Consider the following 18,493-nt stretch of genomic DNA (forward strand, 5'->3'; position numbering starts at 1 on the left):
TTCAGACCCAGGCCTGCTGTGCTGTAAATGCTGCCTCTGCTGGCACTTGACCCGGTTCAGATGGGTGCTTCAGTGAGGTAAATACCCAGTGATCCTAAGAGGTTCTCCAGGAATGGCCACACTTTTGGTGAAATCTGGAAGTGTTGAGATGGTCATTGTTGAAGAGGGCACAGGACACAAGTGCTCAATCAGTACTTCTGTGTCAATCAAAAGACACCATGGGTGCCTCCATACAAGGAGGACATCAAACTATTAGAGTGTGTCCAGAGCAGGGCAACCAAGATGGTGAAAGGTCTTGAGGACAAGGCTTAGGAGGAGCAGCTGAGGCCACTTGCTTTGTTCAGCTTGGAGAAGAGAAGGGTGAGGGGTGACCCCATCACAGCTTCCTCAGGGGGGTCAGAAGGGGAGGTGCTGGTCTCCTCTTTCTGGTGACCAGCCATGGGACACAAGGAAATGGAATGAAAGCTGCATCAGGGGAGGTTCAGATTGGACAGTAGGAAAAGCTGATTCACTGAGGGTGGTTGGGCACTGGAACAAACTCCCCAGGGAAGTGATCAGGGCACTAAACCTGTCAGAGTTCAAGGAATGTCTGGTTGATGCTCTTAGTCATGTGGTTAGTGTTAGGTGGTCCTGTGAGGAGCAGGGAGTTGGACTCAGTGATCCTCATGGGTGTCTTCCAACTTGAGATGCTCTGTGATTCTAATCAAGTTATGGGACTGCAGCCACTTCCACCTTTGCTTCCACAGGCAGCAAAATCCCAAGGACAAGCCTCAGGGAGGAAAGGTTGGCAAGTTTTTTCTGGGATTTCCATAGGAGTTGCCTGGTGGAGGTGGCTGCCAGGAGCTATTGATGGATTGCCCCTTTGGCTTTGTCCCTTTCCCAGAACTGTGGCAGTGGGGTGGGCTTGCTGGGATTCCCTGGTTGTCAGCAGAACTCCCAGCAGAAAGGAGTAGGCTGCCAGTGACAGATGCTGCAACCTTTCTGACTTTCTGCTCTCAAACTGTTCTGGTAGTGCCTAAGGTAGAGAAACATGTCCCTTACCTTGGAGACTAGTTCGAGCCAGGTGTTTCCAGTGTCCTCCCCAAGCCCCACTTCAGGCTCTGTGATTTTGCCTCAGCCTCCCTTCCCAGAACCTTGTCCCTGTCCCCTTTCAGTGGCTTCTGGTAATTCCTCTGCTTTCAGGGGCCATTCCCAGCTAAATAATCTTCTGAATGACAACTTCTGTGTCCTGCTCATTGTGAATTGAAAGTAAGGTACAGCTAAAACATGGTTGTGTTTTGAGGAGGTGATTGGCTGTTGTTATTTGTAAATGTATGCTGGGTTCTGGTAGACCTTTTATTATCAAGACTTTATCTGGAAAGATGCTGCATAATTTCTCTTCCATTACAAAGGATAAGTGACCTCAGGGTATTCAGGTCAGGAAAATGCTGTGAAATGTAACTGGTAGAACAATGCCCAGAATAATTTTCAATTTTAATTCCTATTCATTCATTTGATAGTTGATATTGCAGTTTAGAAAGTTATAAAAATAGTCCTCCAACTGTAACAAAGGTGTGGTGGTGGATTCTACTGTCATAAGGCTGATGTAACTCAGGTGAAGCTTGAGTAGTTGAAATCCAAATAGTTTGTTAATTATAACTTCTGTTTTTTCCCCCTCTTCTTTTTAACCAAACTATGTGAGCCTGAAGATGCTTTCACTACTGAGCCATGGTAATTTTTAATTGTGGCCAGTATATGTGCTTTCTATTGGCTTTTTGAAGTCACGAGGCAGCAAAATAGTCCTTACCAGAGACCCAAATTTTGAATCACTTTCCAGTGATTTCGTATCTTCTGGGTTCTGTCAGATTTCTCTTTAATATTTGTGCATGGCAACACAATGTTTGCACTACAAGCCTGCAAAACAAATATTTTTGTTTTAAAAACCCAGTTATTTTGTTTTATATTTATGTTTATAGCTTTACTTGAATTTACAATTACATGTTTGCATTATGTGTTTCTAAATCAATAGCTTACTTAAATTCCAGGCAGGTAACATTTTCAAAGTTCCTCTATAAATCTATATCCCTTGAAGATCTGGTCTTTACCAGATTATAACAAATTTATCTTCCCATCTTCAGAGATGGATTCTCTGCTGCCTTCTCTTTCCAGGTCTGTGCAGTTCTCTGTCATCAGCTCTCACTGTCCAGAATCCATGAGGGCAGAAAAATGTAATTTTGGTAGTACTTCTAGGTTTTGCATCTTTAAGGGCTATTTGAACTTCTCCTTTAAAATATGAGGACTAGAAATCTTTGCTCCAGGAGGTGGGGCTCTAAATAGAAAATTCGACAGCATGCTGGGAAGAACCATGAGAAAGCTCTGTGGTGCGGCCACACTGAACACTGTCAGGTCAAATGAGTGTAAATACAGCTCCTTGGAAATGACAGAAGAACAGTGTGGATCACAGTCTACAGTTTGGATTCCAAAGCATCCAATGAACTTTAAAGGAGAAATGATACATGCAAGCATTTTCAGGAACATGGGCTTTTAGTTCTTCTCACTGGAACTGGTGGTGCTGTTTGCTTTGGTGGCCGTGCATTTGGATCACTGGTGGGTTGCTGAGAAACTGTCACACGTCCTGGAAACTTTAGGATCTGTGTTTTCCCTGGAAGATGACATTTGGACGTTGCAGTTCCCTGTGCTGAACAGTCTGCACCAGCAATTGTCAGCAGGGGAGCTGTCAGGAGTGAACTGATGTCTGTGACCATCCCCACGGCAGCTTTGCACAAGAAGGATGCACAGAAATACAGCACACGTTTTAGTACAGAGCTGCACAGTGAAACCTTGTTAGTTAACAGCTTAACAAGTACCAACAAATAAGGAATACAAATGAAGACTGGATAGACTACAGTTGCTCTTCTAACTTTGGATGAAATGTACTCAGATGGATAACAAAGAAAACTGATGTACCTGAGAAAATTGTTAGGATAGAAGAGTTGGTAGGGTATGCCAGACCTTCTTTTATGTTGGAAATGATAATGCAAAGTATAACAGCATTTCAGATTGCTTAATAAAAAATAATAAAATTAATTATTTTAATTAATTGAGAACAGCTGATGCTCAAATGCACATTGTCTCCCATTTTATTCATTCCTTCCATCTCCACCCAGGAGGTAATAGCTTCACACTTGTACTCCATTTCTCAAGATATTTGTTGATGTTTGTTGAAATTTTTTTGTTGTAATATTCTTTTAAGTGTTTAGGGGAAAGACTCGTTAAACCTCACATTGCATGGACTGTAAACAAAAGGTCTAAGTAACATGGAAACTAAAACTGAAAAGAGAAGAAACAGCTGTTGAAAATTGCTTTGAGGTCCCAGGTGGTTTAGGGCAATCAGTAATGAGCGAGCAAATAAAGTTGGGAGAAGGGGTGGAGTCAGGGCTTCTGCAGTTGTTTGCTAAAATTCACTCGCTTTTTTAAGGGGTGGAAAAATACTTTTAGTTATTAATTTCTACAGTTTAAGCCAAATCCTTAGAACTCAATGTTACAGGTGATAGAAATTAATTAGAACCAATACTGTACTGTTTTGTGTGCATTTGGGGTAAGCCTGGTGTACAAAAATTTTAAAAAGACTTAAAATTATATTAATACATAATATACACTTAGGTTTTCATGAACATTAACATGATTTTTGTTTTGAACTTCTGTGATTTGTAGGTAAGTCCTTGAGAGTTTTTTTTCACTGTATTTATTTGTACTTAATGTTTAAGGTCCTGCAAGCTGCTCTGTTCCATCTCTGTGCTTTAGTGAGGAACAAAATGAGATGCAGTCATTTTTAAAGAGTCTGCTTTAATTTAATACAGCCCTTAATAATATCACCTTCTCATGTCCCCTCTCTGATGGGAAATTGTGATCAGTTACAATCTTTGGCAAACAAAGAGTATGTGGGGACTGTTGCACTGGAGGAAGATTGGGTTATTTACAGCTGAGAGAATAATTGTGCTGGTTACTGTTTGGTAGCTTATAACTAAGGAAAGGCTGCCCTAATTAATTTGGAAATGCTCTAAAGAACAAAGCCGTGAGTTTAGAGTGTGTCCAGCACGTGTTTCAGGGGCACAGCTGATGGGTGACACACATCCCTGCCTTCCCAGAGGTGGGATCCCTGCCTGGCAGAGCCCAGCAGGGCTCTGTGCTCACAGATCCTTCCTGCATTGTGTTTTTGTGGGTCACAGCCTGACCTACATGTTGCCGTTTCCTCGGAATGTGCAGTGGGTGTTGGTGAGTGGGAGCCTGTGTTAGGTGAGCTCAATGAAGATGATTGTCCTTGGAAGTTGATTTGAAATTGTATCCAATAGCTTAAGGAATATTCAAATCTCTCTGAAATTACCAGAAAATGATTTTTCTGGTCTCAGCCTTCATGGAAACCTCTTGATTTATTTTTTTTTTTTGTGCTTTGTCACGTCAACTATGAACCAGCATCTCAGCTGGATCTAGTGGGTGGTGTTTCATGCTTCCACCTTTTCCAGCTGAGAATCCAACTCATCACCTGCTTACATGGGAAGAGACCTGGTCATCATCATAAAAATGGAAGCTGGTGCTCCCATTTTTAAAGCAGCACAGTTCAGCTAAAAATCACCCTGCAAGATTCAGGGGTAGTTTTTAAATAGTAAACTGTAAGGATAAATTCTACATTTAACATGAGTTTCACTTTATCCTAATTGTTTATTTGTCAGGTTCTATTTTTTCCATTATAGGCAGAACTACTTAAGTCAGCATGTGTGGTGTTACACATTTTCATTTTTGTTTTGTTGAGAGAGCGAGGCATGACAGGCACTTGTTCCTCAGCTGAGCAGTGCCATTGGTGGGAAAAAAAGGTTTCTGTTGTTATCTGATGAAAGTCCTGTTTCAGACCATTCTTGAAGAGTTCACAGACTCCAGGGATGATGAAGGAACCCATCTTTCAGCATATGATAGAGGGGTGAGATTCACAACAATTCACAAATGAGAACTGTAACTAAGGTTACAGTTTGTTCATAAGTGAATAATCTTGAGTGGTTCTAGCCAATGTTGCTTGTAATGTTTTTATTTTTAGAGGTATTTTGACTCTAAAAGATGGTTAGAAATGGCTAATGTAAAATATGTGTTTGCATTTCTGCTGAAAAGCTGATGTGAAGAGACAAACTGTTGGATTAGTTTTTTTTTCTGAATTTCCCTGGTAATGGGAACATTCATATTCTTTTCCCAGTATATGGAAGAAAAAGGCAAGAGGGATACAGGACATGGGAAATTAGAACAATGTGTACATGAGGTTCTATAAGGCATTATTAGCAATAGGATGGGAGAAGAAAATACATTTTTTGAAGCTACACTGATTTGCACCCTGATAAGAAACTGCAAGAAGGTAGTATTCTGATTGGAAGTAAGGTGTTCAAAAAAGAAAAGAATTCATGGTAGAGATCTACATTGTTAAAAGTGAACGTGGGAGGCCAGAGTGCAGATTTTTTTCTCCTTCATTCTGAAACCATTATCTGCCATTATTGGCTGTATCAAGAGCTGAGCTAAAAATGGCAAAAACTTCCAAAGTTAACCTTATTGCTTTAATTAGAGAAATTACTTAAATACCTGACAGTCTTTAGTGGTGAATGTAAAATGTCTTCCTCTGGTATCTGTAAGACAAGAGATAATCTTGGTTATGGCCTTAGAAAGAAAAGGAGAGGTTTTCAGGAGAAGGATACGGGGCATGAATTTTCCCTCACTGTTTGTTGTTGTCTTGTTTATATGCATTTCAGTTAAATAAAAGATGGGTTTGTTGGGTTTTAAAGTCAAAATCAAATAAAGGAGAGGCTGATACTATAAGCTTTGTGAACTGCAGAGTTTCTCTTCCAGGCAGTGCGTGTTGTCTCGTGGGTGAGTGTGACCCTACTTGCATAAAATACGTTTACAAAAACCATCTATTTTGTAAACTAAGAATGGGCCTTGAATAATGCCCACAGTACAAACCCACTGAAATGTTTTCTTGCAGTGAGCTGGGCAGGTTGGTAGAGCTCATCCTTGTCCTGGCAGTCCTGCCATTCTTAAATAGAGTCTCCAGTCAGTATCCATGTGCATCTCATGCTGAAAAGTACCAGTTCTGGAAAATGGCTGTTTCCTTTCAGGATAGGGCAGGATTTTGTTTTTCCCTGGTAGTGTTGATCTTGGTGTGCATTGTGTTATGGCAACTCCTGGGGAAATAATTGTATGGAAAAGAGACAGATGGTATTTTAGCCACAGAATACTGGAATATTGGTTTAACAAATCTGCTTAGCTTTGCTGCAGATAACAATAATGCTTCTGTCCCCTTTTGACTGTTTCCATGGAGTCGCCAGCAACTTGGATAGGGTGTTTTTGGTTCATGTTTTAGAGCAAGGGCCAAGGTAATTTTAGCATGAGCAGCCTCACAGTGCCAGATTCATCCTGTATTCTGTGTGCAGAGCCCCAAAGCCAAGGGATATTGTGAGTTTAGCCCAGAATGTATTTTAATATTCCTGAAAATAACTGTGGTATTGATTAAAAATGTAACTACAATACAGTGATTTTTTGTGCAGTCAAAAGCAGAGGGTGGTTGGGATTTGTTCTGAAGAGCTGTTTGTCACCTTTTGGTGGAATAAAATGCACGTAAACTACTACCATGTAACATGTGGAATTTTCTGACAAACAGAAATGCAGAACAAAGTTGTGTAAATGGTGGAAATATTTTCAGCAAGTCTGAGTTTTTGGGTTGATCTCAGGATGCTGAATTATGATGTAATAGTAAAATAATATAAGTCATGCTATTAATCACAGCTCTTGTTAATTATGTATTTTGTTATGTGGTATAACACGCACAGGGTTGGGATGCAATAATTAGGGCTTGAATTTTACTCTGAAAGAATGCAAAGCATAGATGAAACCTGGTAAACAAAAGCCACAGCAAAGATTTCATTTAGGATTCATTCAAATCCCACCAGCCAAATGAGACAGGTTTTGGAGACATAGGGGATCGTGTATGGCCGGTGTTCCCCTTGTAGCTAACACAGTTGGTGCAGTGATGGGAATTGGCTTATGTGGAGGTATTAGTTCCTTAAAATATTGCTTAAGACCACATCAGCAAACAAGCATGAATCCAGTCTAGCTACTGGATGAAATTTCCAGCAGGCAAGCACTGAAACTGCTCGTCTAGTTCCAAGGGAGTTTCACTATTTCGTGGGAGTAGAAAATGCCTCTTTTAAAATTGTTGCAGATTGCTGGCAGAAACTGTGAACCACAAAAAGGATTTGCTGAGGATGAAAAAGCTTCACGTGGTATTTACATCATGCTTGCCATGTTCTGAAGTTCTGGTTCTAGAGTCAGGATTGGGATCCAGAGCCAGGCTGCTTGGATCAGCAGTCTTGATTTGGAAAACCCCCTAACCTGAATCACAGCACCCTTTTCTGATGGGGGGTTGGGTCAGTGGAGTTCCAAATTAGCATGTTAATCATTACCTTGGCAAGAGCTGAAATGCTGGCTCTGGGCCCAGAAGAAAACAAGTTTAGATCAGAGTTTTTACATGTTCACACAGCTAAATCCACTTCACAGTGGAGTGAATGTCACTTGAGCAGAGCCAAGTGTCTGAGAGCAAGGTGTCAGGAGGGACATGTGTATGAGTTGTGGTTTCTACCTGCTCTTGCTCTCAGAAAGCAGAAAATTATAATGTAGCTGAAATTGAAGTCTGACCTTTGGAGTGAGCCCAGAGGGAGTGAGACCTTTCCTATGGACAAGAAAAATAAAAGCCTCTTTCTTTTAATTGCAATTTCATCTATAAGCAGCTTGGTCAATGGCAGTAAAATTATTTGCCCATGTGACCTGTTCCTCTTCAGTAGAGCACAGATGATCACACAAATGAGACAATTCAAGAATTTCTGATAGTCCCTTGCTAATACTTTAGGTGCTATGTTATCCCCAGAAACTTCCTCCTGGGACTGCAGATTTTGGAGGATTCAGTCAGAGATGCTTTGTTACAGGTGATCAGTTGATCCTTGAAATGGACTTAGAGATGAGCTGGTGCTTGTACCAACATCCTTATTGAAGTGTGTATTTCCTTGAATTAGGGATTTCTGAGAAAGGGGACTGTCAAATCCTGGGAATAAGTAAGCAAACTTGGCATGTGCCCTGTTTCTCATTGTTGGTAGAACACGTTATATCAACAGTTCACTGAGCTGTTAACTTTTAAATACTGTTGAGAAGTGATCCTCAGTTGGGCTGAACTGCACAGTTTGCTCATTTTTGTGTTGTCTGAAACTGCCCCTGAAGTCTGAACCAGCTCTGGAAGTCCTGAGTCCATTGATGCTTTTGCTTTCTGGTAAGTCTCACAGAATCAAGTGTGGTAGTATGAACTGTGAGCAGATTCACTGTGAGCACCTGTCTGCTGCTACAAGGGGAACATGAGCACTTACAGAAGGCTGGTGAGGTTTGGAACCCAGCTGAGGTTCAGTCAGGTCACAAAATCCAAACCTGGCAAAGGACTGGCCAGACAATAACTTAAAGGCAGAGTCCTTTCCAGAGTTAGTGTGTGGTGATGATGTGGTTATAAAGGTGTGTTTGGTGATACTGCCCATCACAGTCCTGTCCAACAAGGGTTTGCAGCTTCTTCAGGCTTCTTTCCTTTATCTCAAGGGCTACTCTTAGTGAGGGCAGCATTTGTTTCACTTCCTTTGCTTTGAATCCGAAGGTACTCCATAAATCTCTTAGCTCAGATATGTTTTTCCTGTCTGGAAAAAGGACTTTCTATTTTGAGAGGAGACTACTGAGTCTGTTCTTGATTTTCCCGATAACCCAGGGTGTGTTATCAGACCCACTCCTGTGCCTGGGTCTGATAAGTCACCACTTTGAACTATGGTGCAATTATATTCATTGTGCAGCACCTGTCAGGGAATATTTTCTGTGTTTCTCTCCAGCTTACCCTGCACAGAGTTTTGTCTACTGTGTTCCAAGTTATTTTCATTTGAATCCCAATCTAGTATGCCACACACATCTATGGTTACAGTATGTGTCTTTTAGCTTTCAAGTCTGTGGTAAAAAGAGCTGGAGTGACCCTACAAAGAGCAGCATCCCCTGGAGAGGTTACTTGTCAGAGTGAAAGTTGGGTACTTGTGCCCATCTTCAACACACATCCAGAGCAGATAGTACCCATGAAGCAAAGGGGACTGTTCAGTTATGTTTTACTTTAAACCTGGTTTCATATTTAAACTTTAATTGGGCTAAATGGTGCTTCTCTGGGTCTCTCCTGAGAGAGGAAATTAAGATGTGTTATCTGAGTAGTCTGGATGCTGCTTAACACTGCTGAAGTGTTCTTAGTCAGACCAGAGCTATGAATTCTCAGCCCCTCACTGCAGCAGTCTGGTACATGTGTGGCATTGTTCAAAGAGCAAGAAAAAACGTGAGTGCTTTAATTTATTCATTCATCAAGATGAAAGGCAGTATGGCTGATTAAGATTCTAAGAGTTAATAGAATTCTGTTTCCTTCTTTTTTCCAAGTCCCCAGGCTCAGCTGTAAGTACATTTTATGGATTCACTTACCATGGGAGGCATGTTGGTCTCCTGCTTCTGTTGCAATCCATGGCAAAGTTCCCTTTTACTTCAGCATTGTACAGATGTACTGGTAAAGCAGTTGTCAACTGCAGGCACTGTTTTATATTTCAAGTAAGATTTTTTTTAACTGCAGTTTGCTAGACAAGTGGATAACTATTCGATTGGAACTTCTTGTTACAGGGATGGAACCAGTTTTTCACTGGATCTCTGTAAAATTATTTCACACAAGTGTTTCAGATGCCTCTTGCATTTGGTGGTCCTCATATTAGGCAGCTGTTGCATAATTAGCAGAGTCATTCTACTTGCTATAAATGTATAGCTATATGCATATTCTTCTGTAATGAGGCCTGCTGGGAGATGCATTAATAACAGAGTAAGGGACTGTGGTGACTGTGGTACAGATTCATGCTGTGCAGTCAGAACGGGCACAGCACCTGGTGTTAGAAAAGGGATAGGTTTTTCTGTGTTTTGGAAAGTACTTGGTTCACATTAATATCATTGGGGTTTTGAACAAGTTATAAGATTGTTGGGGCAGAGACTACATTTAAAATTTTTCCTCTGTCTTACCCTAGTGATATGCAGTAACTCACTGAGGTTAATTCTGAGGATTTGTTGTTGTGTGAGATTGCTCCTCTGGCTTTGAACTGAACTGTTATTGCTGCAACAGGACCTTTTGCTCTGAAGTGCAGGTTTGAATTCCATAGGCCATCTCAGCCTCCATACTGACTGTATCACCAGACAGAACAGGAGATTTGTTACTGTGCTTCTCCCGCTTTGCTTTCTGATACTGATGGCAAATCCCAGGTGACTTTCTGGCTAGACAAGGTTTGTGGATGCTCTTGGTTGTACAAACAGCACTCCACAGCTGGAGCATGCCAGGGAAAGTGGTCTACAGCTTGCAAGTGATCTTTCTCTAGTAGCTTTAGTATTAAGCTGCTCTCATAATGTCCTGATGCTGTCACTGTAGCACTCTAGAGAAGAACAGGGATGAGTAAAGTGCCATAGGAAATACCTTCAGATGATGGTCAGACTTACCTGAACAGCCTCAAAATTCCCTCTTTGGTTAAAACACAGGGAAATTAAGTTCTTTTCTTGCCCTTCCTTCTACTGATGCACGGAAGTTTTTGTTGAGTTAAACAGACTTAAATATTTAGAGGTCTCTTCTCTTTGAACACAGGAGATTATTATTATGATTCTCTTCATGTTTTGTACTTAAATAAAAAATGAAAGTTAATGTGCAGCCTGAGAATAATGGAGGAAAGCTTGCCTGGAATCTGGCATTGGAGCTCTGATCATGGTTCCTGCAAAGCTTCATCACTGGCACTGCATTATGCACTATCCCCTTCTTTGCAGTCTTCATTTTTCAGCAGTTTACCCATCTCCAAACTGATAAACCAGATCTCCAAACATTCTCTTATCTAGCAGCCACAAATGGGAATAATAATAATGCTATCAAATGAAAACGAATACAGGGATAATGATGATGTTTGTCTTATGTCCAGGATTTTATTTTATACAGTTAATAATAAATAGATGTTAAAACCCCAATGGTTAGATTGTAGTGTGATATTGGCATTTCTTGCCTCATTTGTAAACTAGGATCCTAATCCTCCAAAAGGCATAGGCACTCATTTTTCACCCTGTGGTAGGTTGTAAGGTACTACACTAAGCAGATAAAAAGTTTTTTCAAGATTTTATTGTTTACAGGAAAATATTGCAGCTGCATTTTCTACAAAACCTAAAAGCGTTACAGGCCAAAATTCCACTGAAATATCTGGGCACAAAATATGCAGGAGGGAGCATTCTTAGTCTATTTTTGGATCCATTTCTATGGGGTGTCTGAAGGCCAGATGATGGAAGTTACTGGGATGAGCTGTTTTCTCTGCCCTTGCAGAAGGCTGTTATGAGCATTTGTTTGGTTTTAGTTTTGCCTTTGCTAGATGCCTGCCCTGTGATCTTTACTACTTTGAATGAATGTAGGTTTCGTTGTTCCTCAGGAGGTACAACGTGTGCTTTTTGTTCTTTCATAGTCAAGGTTATTCCTCTGTTGAGGCTTGGAGTTTTTGTGTATGGAGGCAAAATTTAGCTCATGAGACACTTTGCTTGGCTGTAAGGAGGGGCTATGCTTTAGAACATGTTTTAAAGGGACGCTGAATGACTCTAAATTCTATGGAAACTGCCATGTTTCTGCTTTTCTGAAAAATTACCGTTCAGGCTTTCTTGCTAAGTACAGGCACAAAAACCTGTGCTCTTTGACCCTGGGGTCAGAATTGCATCTGGGTTTCAGGGGAGCTCAGTGCCACAGGCCTCCATCTAACCAGAGACTTCAGAGGGACCGCAGTGACAGTGTGGTCTCGGTGCTGTGGCAGCCAGAGGAGCACGGCCCTCCTGCATCCCTCTCCAGCTGCTCCCGTTCCTCTGTGGTCCAGATCAATTCCGATTTGCTGCGTTTTTTCTGGGCACGCCGAGGCTGTGTCTGTGCTCTGGCTGTGCTGTGTGGGGATGACCTAGAAAATGCCCACACAGCTGCAAACCCTCTGTGCTGCGGGGGGGTCACTGCGGTGCGGCAGGACCCGCGTCTGCTGGGGAGCTCACCTGGAGAGGCGGCAAAATCACCTGTCATTTCGGGAACGCTTATTTCTGATACAGGAAAGACGCCTGGAGATATGCAATTTAACCTGACTCCTGTGACTGAAGTGTGGCTGTAGTCACTTGTGGCTGTGCTGGCAGCCCTGTGCTGTTGGAGCAACTGGAGTGGTCATGGCTGGGCTGCCTCGTGCATGGCACAAAGCCGGGCTCCTGGGGCTCAAAGCCGGGCTCCTGGGGCTCAAAGCCGGGCTCCTGGGGCTCAAAGCCGGGCTCCGGGGGCTCAAAGCCGGGCTCCGGGGGCTCAAAGCCGGGCTCCGGGGGCTCAAAGCCGGGCTCCGGGGGCTCAAAGCCGGGCTCCTGGGGCTCAAAGCCGGGCTCCTGGGGCACAAAGCCGGGCTCCGAGGGCACAAAACCGGGCTCCTGGGGCACAAAGCCGGGCTCCGGGGGCTCGAAGCCGGGCTCGGGGGCACAAGGAACCACCGAGGCCATTGGGTGCTGCATGGCTCCCCATGCCCAGTGTTCTGGAGAGTTGATTAGAGAAGGCAGTGAGGTGGATGGCTGAGAGAAGGAGAGAAAACAAAGGTGCCTAGAGGAGCAGAGGTGTGTCTGTGCGGGCATGTGGACAGGTTCTTTCCTTTAGCCATGTGGGACGACTGCCACATTCCGAGTGTGAGCTTTCCTGTTTTGGAAAGGCTGAATGCCAGAGCCTGTATCCTCACGGCTGGATGCCTTGGTGTACATGATGAGCAGTTAATGATCTGCCTGTCACCCCCATCCTCTCCTGTCCCCCATCCTAGACCAGCTCCCTCCAGGCACTGAGGAGGAGGAGGAGGAGCAGCACATCAGGCTGTAAAGTGTCTGGGGCAGAGGGGTTGCTCGACCTGCTGTCTCTTCACTTTTTACTTGAAACCGATTCCACATAAGAATAAAAGCTTTTCTTGGAATGCCAAGGAATTCCCAAAATACAGCAGCAAGTCTTTTTGACAGATGAGAAAGAACCTGTAAGTCCCAGACGTACTTGTTTTATTCTCATTTCTTTTGTTGTTTTCTGTACAAGTGGAAAGTTAGCTTTGTGCTGATAGATTAACAATGGGATTGGTTATATTCTTCCGTTCTGATTTTTGTCTTCTCTGAGATCATGTTTTACAGATTGTTTCTCTACTTTTTCTAAATAGCTGTAGGCAAGAGTGGTGGGAATGCAACATAATTTATGTTTTTTTAATGACTTGTGAGGCTGGTCCAGCTCTTTGCAGTTAGAAGTTGCCAGTGAAACCCTGTGCTGCCTGTGGACATGGCAATTTAAACGTGAGGTCAAGATGGAGAGTGAAGCATGTCCTAGTCTCTCAGAGGACAGTGTGCCCAGGATTATTTCCCAGGGGTGAGAAAGAACTCAGGACTACTGTTTTAAAGGCTTCTTTGAGCTGATGTGTGTTTGCACTGTTAGCTATGTTTTGGAATTCGTAGACAACCTACCTAGTGACTACCAGGTGGGAAAGGCATAGTCTGCAGTTATGTTATTATATGTATGTCCTTGAATATAGGTCTGATAAAAGTGTATAACATAGTGTGTTTGCTGGGGCAGGAGCAAAATTTGCATTATGCATATTATTTTCTGGTGTGTGGCCTTGACCCTCTTTGCACCCACAATCAAGTTCTGTCCACTATGTATAGTCCACTGTGAAGTTCCACATGAAGTTCATTTTGCTTGCACAATTTCAAGTGGATCTTGTACACAGTTTGTGGAAAAAGCAAACCAATGGTTCAGAAGACAAAACTGATTGGCTAGATTCCTCTAATGCACTTTATTACAGTAAACAAGATAAAACAAATAAGAGTCTTACTAAAAATGGGGAAACTCCAACAGAGAGCTGTAAGAGACAATGGCCTCAGCTTTTTTCCTGACAAGGCACCAGGCAATTTCTGTAAATATGGGGTCACCCGTCTCTTGTGCAAACTGGGGCATATATGCCCATGGCTGTTTAATTGGTACATGCTCACACCCCTTCATACTTGGCTGAACTTTCCCTGCAAAGGCAGTGTTGTTTCTCTTGTGCTGTTATTCCAGTGAAACTGGGAAGGCATTTTCTGCAACTTGTCTTGTTCCTGGCAGACCAAAACAGAGAAAGGAGCCAATTTTGAGCCTTCAACTCTCATGACAAAGTCCTTCCCTAAAAACAGATTGCTTTGCAATAGCCTGACCCCAACATGACAGATTAATATTCAGTATAGTAGTGATTTTTACAGATTTAGAGGGGAAGGCTAAACTCCAACCCTCCCCAAACTTTCAGATATCTTTTGTGGGATTGTTTCATCGTGAATCCTTTCAGATAAGGGGGTATGACTGACCTTGTCCTGATGTGAACAGGCAAGCATATGTTTGAACTCACTGCAACAGCAGCTTCAGGGGACAAGCCCTCTTGAGAAACTGTTATCAGCTGATTCCTGCCCCTACTAATCCATCTTGGTTGGCTTCAGCACCTCAGAGGCTGAAGGCTGTTCAGCCTAAGGTCGTGCTGACATTTTAGTGTGAGCTTGGAGGAAGCAGCCTGCAGCATGTTCATGTCCTGCTCAGACTTGCAGTAGCAGAGGCAAGTCCGAGGTCTGACTGTGGCTGTGACCGTGGGGGCCCGACTGAGGAGGATTTGGGTTCTCTTGGCCAAAGCCAGCAGAGTTCAGGTCTCAGCAGCCATCCCAGAGCCACCTCTTCATGTGCCAAGAGTTCAGATTGACCTTCCATATGCTGGCAGGGCACATCTGTGTCTTGTCTTAAGCAATTGCTTAATTGCTTAACCCTGAAAGGCATGCCTGGCTTAAAAAGAACTTTGAAATGGAGCAGTGATTCCCAGGACCTCATCAGCAGGACACATGCTGAGAGAGAGAGAGAAAAAAGAGTGTTCAAAGCAAACTTCATTCCACTGCTTTTTCACCTTCAGCCTGAAATTGTGTTTCAGGGTTGTAATCAATAGAGACATGACTGATAGGGGAGGGGTTGGACTGTTCTTTATATTCTTTGCTTCTGAGATCTGGGTGTAACCAGTGGAGGCTTTGTGTCTCCCTGCAGAGACCTGCACACTTCATACTCAAGGAGCTAGACATCTGTGACCATTTTCCTGCTCTGGACAGTATCATGCAGCAACAATTTCGCAGAGAATAGAAGCGTGAGGGCTACTGATGAAAATGATTGAGTGATCCCCAGTCCCTGAAGCAGAGGCACAGGGCTTTGTAATGCTTTGGCATCTCCACCTACCTCATGGCCCAGAATACTCTGATTCAAGAGGGTAGAGGCTGTGGTGGTGAAGTGCTCATTTCTTCTTTCCCAGGTGTTTCCATCCCAAGGTGTCTCTTGTAAAGACAGAGAAAGGTATTCTTCTGTATTATGCAAAGCCTGTTTTGGTAAATAAATGTGTTTATTGGTCTGGAGAAAACAAAACAACAAATGACTATAAGAGAAAGGGAGAGAAATGGATTAGGTAGGTAGAGGTTAGCTGTGTTATACATAGATTATAATTGGGAGCAACATTCAGAACAGATTCCTTTGCCACTTCAGATGAAGGATAATGCTGTTATTGAGGAGCATGTGCACGTGTTGTTTTCCTCTGTACTCTCCTAAGGTATTACTAAACTCAAATATCAACAAGAAGGTAACCTGCAATGCCATGGAAAAGAAAGAACTAGAGCAAACAGCAAATAACGGGAAAAAGAATTTAAAAAGGAAAGGATGGAAGCCACAATAAAAGAAATAGCAGTGGGTGAAATTTGTAGGAAGGAAGGAAAACAAAAGATGAAAGAAACTGTATAGGAAGAAGCTTCGAGTGTAATTGCTCATCCAGTTATACTTGTCTTTTTACATTCAACCTTAAAGATTATGGAGTGTTTTCCTCGAGGCATATATGCCTTTATGGCTTGTTCTGCCATGGGAAGCAACACACTGTTATCTGCACACTCAGTATTTGTCATGCTGAGAGGCTAATATTTGTCTGAGACCTCTGGGAGCGTGAATACAAATAAACTTCTACCTGCTTATATCATGCAGCTAAGCTTGAATTGATCCTAAAACAAGCCCCAACAGAAGTCAACCCCCCAAAACAACAAACAAACAAACCTTGAGACTCAAATGTGCCTTTTTGTACTGCTGTAGCAGTTTAAGTTCCAGTGTAGCTAGGAGCTCTTACTGATAAATACTCCACAGCCTATAGCAATGTACTATTACTTCTCATGAAAAGTGTGGCAAATTCTCCAGTGAATTAACTAGATTTTAACTCAATGTGCATTTCAGAAGATGCAGTGCCCCATAGCTTGCTGTGAAGTCTGGTTCTCTAGCCTGATGATCAAGAGATACAGTAGGAATAGGCTCTTCCAAACCATGCAGTTTTCCTTTCAGTGGAAGCCAAGGTGGGGAAGTGACAATGTGGCCTGTGGCTGTTATACTTCCTGTGGAGTCATTCCATTACTAGATAATTCCTGAACAGACCTGCAGCCAGTCCCATGACCTGGGACTTCTTGAAACTAATTGTCATTAGTACCTGAAGTGCTTTGTTCAGCCCTGCTCAGCCCAGCTCAGACTCTCATCTGTTACATGATGTGGGGTGGTGGATGTGTTGTAACTGAAGGACTTGCCATCCAGTATCCTCCAAGGTGTGCAGCAGCTTCAGAGGTGTTTAGGTCCTCCTTGCTGTTGCATCAAGAGTCAGAGGGTTACCTGCATCTAGTTTCATTTTAAGGAGCTATCAGAGATTTGAGGAGGACAGTACTGCTCTTGGGCTTATTCCTGTTTCCAAACTCTGTTTAATTTGGGCTAATTGAAAGATTTTCTTCATCTCTCAGACACAGTTCAGAAAAGGCAGAGGGCAGTCTGCAGTGATTTCAACAGGAATAAGGTTGTGGCCCCTTAGGGATGCACTGTTTACACTGACTGCTGAAGAGCAGTTGTACATTCATCAGTCATCCTGCCATCCTTGACATCTGCTTTGTCCTTATGCCACAGAGATTTTGTTTTCGTTCACCAGGAAAGTTGCACACAGCACTGCACTTCTGGTGACATTATGCCCAGCTTTATCACATTCATTCTTTGCAGGCCAGGTAGACACTGTATATCCACACGTGTCATTCCCTTTCAGATGGTTCTCATGCTTCCTGTTTTCTTAGTATTTCGCGTTTCAAAAGATCAGGATGGTGGCTTCAGTTATTAAGTGATGCCCTTTGCTTTTCAGAGCAAATCTTTGTGTTTTGACCAAACATCAGTTGTATCAAATGGCAAACTGCACACAAAATAGCAGAATTCCTGGAGTTGTTACTGTTGGCAGCGTGGCTGTGAGAGCAGGCTTTTGCTGGAGGAGCCTGCAGGATAATATTAAACCTGACAGTGCTAGTGAAAGCAATGAACTGTGTAGGCTTGCAGTGAGGAAGGAAGGGGGCTCATAAGCAAAAAAAAAAAAAAAACAAACCACTTTCAGTTTCTAAACCATGGAGTTGCTGGTGTTTTGTCACAGGATAATGAGACTAATTTCATGCTTTGTGTCCCATTTTTCCTTTCACAGGAGTAGAAAATATTCTGCTTTCTCTGTTTGCCCTTTGCTACTTTCCTTGAAGCCTTGTCTGCTCAGCTCAAGATCAGTAGCTCAGCAGTCCCGGGGTCCCACAAATTTCTATGCTCTCAGCATATCACTGCTGCCTCTAGAATGGCTGTGCATACTAAATACCAAACCTCTGGTTTAAGTCTGCAGAGGAAAAAATAAAAATGCCTGTTTGATTAGCTGTTAAGGATTAAATTACCCTTTAGTAGAAGACTGAGAATATGTTTTTTGACCCTCATTATGGATTTTCCCTTTAATATGTTCTTTCTCCAGCTCAAGTGTGCTGCCATTTGATGTGGGCTTTTCTGCTGCCATTCACTCTGTGCTGTCCAGAGGCACCCCAGCATTCCATCTGTAGGGTGGGCACCTCTCTATTTATCTCTTTATTCTTTCAGGACTAAGCATCCAAGGTGGCTCATTGTGGAATGAAAACAGTTCATAAAAGACCAGATTTTAGAGGTGGTGTAACTGGGAGCAGCATAGGAAGCCCTGGGTGATGGAGGACAGTGTTTTCAGGATAGCAGGATCAGTATGGATGTGTCATTTCTGCATGTTTCATGGATGTGGTAGGAAAGAATGACCATGTGAACATGAACATGGCACCATCTAATTCATTGCTGAGATGTGGACATAAATTTCTAGGCAGCTTATTAAATCCATGTTTATTTTGTGTGTAGACAGAATACCTCTTTATCTGAGGCTGTCAGTCAGTGCCAATACCCAAAACAAATGCAAAAAAACCACCACCACCTCCCCCCCACCGAAAAACC

At 42.7% G+C, this 18,493-nt stretch overlaps 1 protein-coding gene across 3 annotated transcripts in view; it reads left to right on the plus strand.

The window, feature by feature from the left end:
- The window catches only part of JAKMIP2 (janus kinase and microtubule interacting protein 2), a 47,382-nt gene that overhangs the window by 1,314 nt on the left and 27,575 nt on the right, over positions 1 to 18,493 (plus strand). The window contains exon 1 of one of the 3 annotated variants that reach the window (XM_051793649.1): positions 2,523 to 2,822. The exons of the other annotated variants lie outside the window; for them this stretch is intronic. The gene's annotated coding sequence lies outside the window, so the exon portion shown is untranslated. Of the gene's footprint in view, positions 1 to 2,522; positions 2,823 to 18,493 lie in introns of those variants that run through there. 3 annotated transcript variants of the gene reach the window in all.

Source organism: Manacus candei, unplaced genomic scaffold (assembly GCF_025592945.1).
Source record: "Manacus candei isolate 608988 ecotype Guabito, Panama unplaced genomic scaffold, ASM2559294v1 h1tg000037l, whole genome shotgun sequence".
Classification (NCBI taxonomy): Eukaryota; Metazoa; Chordata; class Aves; order Passeriformes; family Pipridae; genus Manacus; species Manacus candei.